At 43.4% G+C, this 8,720-nt stretch overlaps 1 pseudogene; it reads right to left on the bottom strand.

Moving 5' to 3' along the window:
• Positions 1 to 706: 706 nt before the first annotated feature.
• LOC119289094 overlaps positions 707 to 8,720 on the bottom strand; it is an 8,729-nt pseudogene continuing 715 nt past the window's right edge.

The following is an 8,720-nucleotide window of genomic DNA, read 5'->3' on the forward strand; positions in this document are numbered from 1 at the left end:
CACTATATAAGGAGTTGCTACAATGCATGCGCCACGGTGCACCCTGCAAAGTCTTCTCAAGTCCGTTCTCTGCTGGTGGTCAACTGGAAGGCCATATCGTGCTCTCTGCTGCTGGCGAAGCAGAACAACGACGTGTGGGAGGGGAGCAAAGAAGCCACCAAACTAGGCGACCCTGACGACGGCATCGGGATCCACACCAAGCAGCAGGCGATTGATGATGTTCTCGTCGTGCTCTGGCCATGGAAGCAGAAGTGCAGCAAGAAAGTTACGTGGCTCGTCTAGATGTTCGATAGCCACGAAATGAAATACATGCTGTACCACTCTAACATGATGCATTCATGTTCAGATGTGATCCCACACCCTACATGTAATATGTATACAAAATGCATGCATGTTGTGGTTCAACTTGAAATGAAATAAACGCAAATAGCGCTACATGCATGGACACTTCTTTTGGTGAAGGACTATGACGAAGCAGTCAGCAAGGGAAAAGACATGCCTCGGTTAATTAGAAAGCTTGGAGTAGTACACAGCATCAATCTGAGCACAAATCTTCCCCAATTCTCCAGTTGTTGTTTCTTCTTCTTGCACTCCAAGCTTTCGATCCAGTCCGATTTAGTCTCTAAACTAGTGCCAACAATCATATCGACGGCAAGGAGACATTATACAATCAATCTGAAATAACTATAACCACCGGATACCAGAAAGAAAAGAATCATCTTCCAGCCAAAACCTTGTCGTAGAAAGGAAAATATTACCGCTTTTCAACGGAATAGTAACCACTTGTTTGAGCATGATGAAGCACTCTAGCTATCCTTCATGTGAGCATGTCGACTCCCAGAACAAACTCTTTGAACCTGGTTATGCAGCCCATTGCCCGGTTGAATTCGCTGCTCTCTAAAGCAAAGCTGAATCGGCAGTAGTCCGGTATCCCGGTCCATTTACTACTGCTTATACACAGTCCAGTGGATCTAAGAATGGCTTCCCTGATGTTGCAACCATCGAGCGTGCCTTCAAAACCTTCAGTCTTGAATGATTTGCCAATGTAGGCTGTCGGTTTCGCCAGCATCGAGATACCACCATGACAGCCAGGAACATCCCAGCCACAGCTCACAAGTGTCTTTTCATTGCATAAAAAAGAAGAGCATGTCAAAAATTGCCTCGCAAACTCTACAACGCGCAAATTCAAGGTCCTCACAGCCAGTTGTGCAAAAGTATGTCTAGCTAACTGCATATTACCATTTCCTCCTCGAAACAGGCTTCCGCCCCGCTTTATATATTAATAAAGCCATACGACCGAAGGTATTGAGGAAATCATCAGAAACCGATCAAAACACAAAAAACGACAAAACTAGCCAGAACCGCTGAAAACCACCACTAAATGCCTCCACGAGTCGCCGAGAAGAAGCACATAGTACTCACACTCATCGGCGACGCCCCCAAGAGGGTCACGACATGAAGCATCGCCGCCGCCGTGTCCATCGAGGATTTCACCCTGAGTGTCGGAGGGCAAGGAGAGGACCAAAGCGACGCCCCAAGAGGAACGTAACACCCACGGGCATTACCGCCACCGGCACCAAGGCTCAAAGCTTTCGCTCAGCCCGACCCCCCTACCACGTCGTGGGAACAGGGCACAAACCCCTCCCCGTCAGGGACCCACCACAACAAACCAGGAACTCCAGATCCCACGACTAGCACTGATCACCCACCACAGCGCACCTCGCCACCCACATGGCCAAAGCGCATTGCCAACACCACTCACCATCCAAGACTGCCACCACGGAAACATGAGATCGCCACCAAAGGAGCACCTTTGTGCGGACATCACTGGCATAGAGATGGATCGCATGTCCCCGAGAGGAGAGACCTCCGGTAGCAAGGCCCAATCCCACTTGGATCTATCCCTCTGACCAACGATGCGTCCAGGAACGACACCTGCCGGCGACACCAAGCAGCACGCCTATGAACCCCCCTGCCTGTACGCTGCTGCCGAAGTCACCGGGCTACCCCCGACCGCCAGCCTGTCATGGTTCCTCTCGCGCCGCCCCTCCAGATCCGTCCGGCACTGCGTCAAGGACCATCGTGCACCAAGTCGGCGAGGAAGTGACCCGTGCCGCCCAACACTGCCGCAGCCACGATCTGGATGGGACCATCATCCCTAGCACGCCACCGCGCCGCCATCACCAGCTTGACCCGCAGAACACCGCCGTCTGTCAAGCTCCGCCTGCCACAGCCTGCCACCGCTCGCCCAGTCCCGCGCGGGCTGGGACACAGCGGCCGCCAAGGAGTTCCTCCGCCCATAGAACTTGGGTCGCCACGAGAGAGCACCTTGCCGCTGCCGTCGACACGGGCTTCGCCCGGCGGCATCCTCCGGCAGCGACGCGAGGGGGGGAGGGGATTGGGGCCAGCACTAGGTTTAGGTCGAGTCGCCCTGGACAGGTACGACCGAGGTTTTTTTTTGCCCCCATATTACAATTTCTATGGAATAGTACAGACCAAACTGATTTTTCGATGGAATGATTGCCAACATGAACTCAAGTTACTCAGATTACACTAATAAGGTTCTGCCAATCTTTCTATGTGAAACTAAGATCTGAAGGGAGTACAAATTTAAGAGGGCAGTTCAGAATGTTACAAAAGGCTAACCTTTGCCAAGTGGTTGGCACGATTTTTTAGTGTCTCCTTTTGCTCCATGATGAGATTAGAGAAGTGTTGATCCCTCTTGTTCTTAAGACCCAATAGCTTTCTGAAAGTGTACGTCAATGTGCTATGTGGCTGACTCAAGTTTGCGATATTATGTTCAACGTTGGACAGGTCATTGAAAATTAAAAACCCAAAATCAAGGCCACTCGCAGTCAGCCCAAGGGACAGCTCTCCGAGCATAAAAGCTATGAATGGGGGATCTAAGCAAACATTATGAGAAAATCTTTCCAAATTTCTCCAAGCCCAGCGGTCGGGTTGGAACTCCAGACCAGAGAAGGAGGTATCTATCACTACCGTAGCTCCATGCATAGCACAAATAGAAAGCAGATCTCTTATCTCTTTGTCACTGTATAGGAAACCAGAAGGGTTAATTGTAGGGCCAGAAATATAGACCCAGCAGTCCCAATTTTCTTCCTTAGTTAGAGCTTTGTTTAGAACCATTGGTTCAATCTTGAATCCTGAATCTGAATTTGTTGGAATGGTCGAGATGTTTGCGTTCATAAACTTTGCTGCTGAGACATAGTGCCCATTGGTGCCCAAAGGGAAAAAGAAGGTACCTTGTTCTTGCACGCAGCAAAGAACAAGCTTGTTGAAGAGTGCAACACAGGTGCTTCCATAGATAATTTCCATACTGAAGCCATCTAACCTGTCAGAATAACGGTCTCCTGGGAAACCACCATAGTAATGTTTCACCAGCTTTTTAATGCCGAAATGAACATCAGTTTCAGAATCCGTGATGTTCTGCCTAACAAAAATTTCAAAAATGGAAGTGTTCACCACAGAAGGTACTGGCAAGAAGCTGCTGTCTAGATCCATATGAATGATACTAGATTCCTTGGAGTCAGGAACGAAAAATTCAGCTTCTTTCAGGGTTGACATAGCTGAATTAGAAAATCCTATCATCTTCTGAGGTATCACTTCTGCAGGTTGTCTCTACAAAAGAGCAAGGAAACATCAAAAGCCTAACCAAAAAGTAAACATTAAGGTCAAAAGATATTCCATAGGCCCCCTTTCTTTTTAAGTGTGATATTCCATAGATACCAGGGCATATTATTATTATTACTCATAGTTAGACATCAAGGAACATAATCAGTCATCCTACTGATATATTTAGATGTTCACTCTGAGTACCCGTTATCCAACTAAATGGCTGAGTTATGCTGAGAGGCATGTCCACTATTGGCACCATTAGACAAAACAGTTTTCCATTATCATGAGGATGAGTGGAAAACTGGGGGGAGTTACGTCACGATTACCTCTCGCTGTGCATGCCGGTTGTCAATTTGGAACGCCAGTAGCTCGTGAAAAAGACAGCCATAATACTGCTGGCTGATCACAGAAGTATGTCCTTCCAATAGCTCAATAGTTTGTGACAACGCCTTATAGACAGTTTCATCCTATGGCAAAACCAACTTCCAGATCAGAATAAACCTGCACAATAATCCAACTTCCAGATCAGAATAAACCTGCACAATAATCCAAAATAAGGTATAGCACATGCAGATTAAAATATTTAGGAAGTTTCTAAAGCAGGTGTAAAAATGCAGAGAAGTTCAAATACAGTGTAGGATCGTCTTTAATGTATAAGACCAACCATCAATCACATATACACATCCCCCCCAGTGGGGTCAGGGCGTCAGGATGAGACACATAAGGTATTTAACTCATCATAATAAATCTTAGTTAAAAGGAGACATGAGAGGTCGATCCACCATGGAACAAAATTGATGTGGTAAAGTTATAGGCACCTGATCCTTTACTAGAGCACAGGGTATAACTGCATGCGAAGGTAGGGTGTTCTCAGCAAGATACTTCAACACACCATTAGAGTTTGGCGGGCTAGACAACTCCAGATGCTTTGAAATATCTACGAAGAGACGGGAACCAACATCTCTTGTTGCACTTAGTATATTCACTAGAGCAGCACTGCTGATAGCCTCAAACTTAGCCATGCCAGTAACAACCACCTGAGGCTTCAGTTTCCTGATCAACTCAATCAGCAAATCTGATTGGCGTGGTGCTGCAATTACAATGACTGTGTCTTTACCATGGTTACAATCTTCTCTTCCCTGAAATTTAAAAAAGAAGCATTAACATCAACATTCTTGAATCATCATATTTTCTTCACCTAACAGGCATGCCTTTTCCATTATTCCTGTCGAAGAATTTTTTTTAAAAAAGCAGAAGAACATTGCACCATTAAGTAGTACAGACTGGGTGTTGCTTGAAGAAGTGTTGCACTACATTCACAAGCTGCATATGCATGCATGGGCAACACACAGGGAGTACCTCAATTGCTGAGGATGTTAACCATTGCTTCGGCAAGTGTCTGGTCAAATGTTCATCCACAATTGCAAGCGCCGGTGAGAACAGTCGAAGAGAAATTTCTATGGCAACAGCATGAGAAGGGAATACAGCAACATTCTGGTGCACCAGAAAAAAAAGGAGGATCATATGAAGCACATGATAGAAGCGACAAATAAGTTGATCCTATGAATTTCTGGTATAAGCGAACACAACTAAGAAGCCTTACATCAGAAGTTAATGAGATGTTGTAGTAGCTCTTCATAAATTCAGCAACAAGATTCCGGAAGTTTAAACATCCAAATGGAGGCTCACAAGGATTGGACTTATTCTCTTTCAAAAAACTAGCAAGGTATACTAGGAAGGCCATTTTTTCAGAAGCAACCGAATCATTATCAAAGGACAAATCAAGGGAGCTGCTGATTTCATTGAACCCATCTTTAAGAATCTCAAACAATTTCTTCACCTGAAAATCGTCTGAATTAGTACTACTTCCATCACTGTATTGTTTACTTTACAAATCTAAAGAGAGTGTGAAGGAACCTGAATGGGTTTGTGAAGTTGACAGCTATACACAGACAAAGCATGTGAAACACGGCCACCAGATTTCATGTATGCCTGGGCTGTGCGTGCAGAGACAGACTGATCCCCGGCAAGGTCCATAAAAAATTCAAATTGATGTGGGCTGTTTTGTTCAATTTCAACTAAAGCTGAAATATCAGTGTCGGCAGCCTGGAAAATTATCAACTAGTTGGTGATGATCCCAAACAAGAATATCAAATTGTAATATGAAACTATGAGGTGAGAAATGGAAAATCTATGCCCTACTAAAACCAGAACATAATGCTGGCATGGAAAGATTTCCTGGTTTCACAAAATTGATACCTGCATAATTTTTGTTTGCCAGAGCTTACTGATATGGAATCCACGGCGTAGAAATAGGCGTTCACAGACACCTTGACCTGGTCGGCCTCCTATGTTGAATATCATGATACCCACAGGCTTTATGACAGCTATCCCTTCTTCAACTGCCCGAGCAATCAACCCGAGGCCAAAATGGTCCTCAAAAAAAACCTGGAGGTAAGAGATGCAACAAGTTTAGAAACATAACAAATAAGCACAAGGGAAATGGAATAGAACATTCAGCCATCATATGAAACATTGTCTTGATTAATACTATGTGTGCATCATGTCAAATGATGATGAAATGCTTAGCAACTGACAAAAACTTCTATTTATAGGGATCAAAAGAGATATGTTGCAAAAAAATGAAGTTGTGCAAAAGGTGGAAGTCGAGGTGAGGAATTTCAAACATGGAATACTGCCAAAAGAGTTATTCTAGTATCCAGCATTTAGCCTAGTTGCCCTTTTAATGTAGACTGCCAGTCCTGTCCTTCCTAACCATCCAGTTAAAGTGTTAAGCTGATTATGATACTTGTGGGACCAAGTTTTCAGTACAGATCCTATATTATTTATAAAAATTATTTAATTATATCAGAGCTAGCAACACATGCCTACAAGGAAATAGTATACACTCCTAAGACATTTTTTTCTTATATCTGGTTATATACAAAATGTAGTTACTTCAAAGAGCAATCAAGAAATAAGTTCACTCCAGCTAGAGAAGCGACATGAAGACAAATCACCATTGGTATTAGGTAAACTGAATGGAATAAGTTCAACACATTACACATGTCAATACATTTTCCTTAAGTGGTAATCATGAACAAGGTATATCTCTACTTACCTGAAGAGCACAGTAGTTGCTCAAGGAGTACAAGAACTTCTCACTTGAATTTTCAGTCATAATCTTTGACATTGCCTCTGGATTGGGGTTAAGAATCTGAAAAGCAGATTTCGAGAGTAAGCAATTTCCTTCGGTTCTGGTCTACTATAATTTCCTTTCATGATACAGTAATAACTAACCGTACCTGTGGTATGCAGCCAACAATGCAATCAAGTTCTATCTTGTTATCTATACAGTATGAAAGAAGATCAGATTCATGGAATTCAACTCTATCCTGCAATGTTTTTCCCTCCCTATCATAGACCGGGAGACCATTGTCGTCTAGGGCATTCAAGTATAGATTTATCCATGCAATCTTGATGGCCCTTGGGTTAATATCCAGACCATAGACCTGCAAAGAAATAAACAATGCTCAGCTTGGGTTCTGACAGAAACAACGGCTGGACTATGAAGGTAATAATTAGCTGCTTGCAAATTAATTTGTTTGACTGACATGTGCGGATCAAAATCTAATTGGATGCCATTTCCCTCTTTCCTGCTTTAAAGGACACACTGCTCAGTTCAAGAAAAAAGGACACAATGCTCAGCGTGGTTTGAACAATGTGTGGTATTAGACTAGATCCTTGCTCAAAATTGAATAATAAATGCTCGGTAGATATTATTTTCCTCGGAGGTACCAAAAGTGGTATATCATTATAGCAAAGTAAATGTATAACTGATGTGGCTCCCACTTCTGTAGCAACGACGATAAGATAAATTATTGACAGAACTAGAGAAAACCACCTTCAAAGGGGACAACTTCTCTGCAAGCGCAATAGATATCCAACCATTGCCACACCCCAGCTCTCCATACGTCTTATCCCTGGAAGTGGAATCTTGATGCTGATTAAGGCCCTCATAAAAAGCAAAGGACCAATCTTCAGGAGTGAAAATGCTAGGTATCTCCATCATTGTTAGCTTCGTGCTTTGCTGGAACCCTAGAAGCAGCTGCTAAATTAGAAGAGAAAAATTGATAGTAACACTCTCCAAAGTATGTAGGCTATGCCCTATTTTTTTTCTTACTGCAATAGGTTTGATTGCTGCAGTTAGGATTGTTCTGCCAAAGATGAATTGTAAGAAGAAAAATAGATAGCATCAACCTCCAAACTCTGCAGCTTACACAAAAGAATGAAAAAAAATGATGCTTAGAGCCATGAAAACATTTCTCTGAGTACCATTTGACCAATGCCTTGATGTGTGCTAATCTCATGTGAACTTCCGTTGATCCTCTATGACTATCAAACTTCCACAAGAAAAGAAGGTGGTCACATTGAAGCCATATCTTTGAATGCAACTAGCTCCCACAAAAACAAAAAACAAGTGTCTGTTTTTGGTTCACTTTCTCACACACATAAATCTGGCTCCAACTAGTCACCAAAAAAAATCTTGTTCCCACAAAAATAAATAGTATATCCATATATTTCTAAACAACGTATAGGGAATCTCAGTAAAAAAAAGTGCTAGCGATCAGATACACTAACAGAGTAAGCCTCACACAAGGAGGCACATCACATTATGTGCAGTATCGGATTCTGAAGCAAACGCTAAAAGTTAAATAAATCTCATCAAGTAAACTATGTCAGATAGATCCGGAGTGCCATCGTTTCCATTTTATATGAGCACCAAAAGTCCAAAACAGAGAGTGTGAATTATTCAACAAGCGAGACTGAAGTGTTCCCTGCATAAGGAGCAGGGGGATCAAGTCTCTGCGCAATTACACACTCATAATCTCACACACAGTTGCAGTCGAGGGACACCTAGCGCTTACATTAGTCAGCAGCATTATATTTATAGGCCGCCACATGCCCACATGGTTGACACTCCAGTGGAATCGCCCACACGCTTTACCTAAACACTACAATAACCCATAGACGTGGCCATTATAATTTTGATGGCCAGACGGCCGATTTCCGCGAAAGGTGATACG

Source organism: Triticum dicoccoides, chromosome 4A, assembly GCF_002162155.2.
Source record: "Triticum dicoccoides isolate Atlit2015 ecotype Zavitan chromosome 4A, WEW_v2.0, whole genome shotgun sequence".
Taxonomy (NCBI): Eukaryota; Viridiplantae; Streptophyta; class Magnoliopsida; order Poales; family Poaceae; genus Triticum; species Triticum dicoccoides.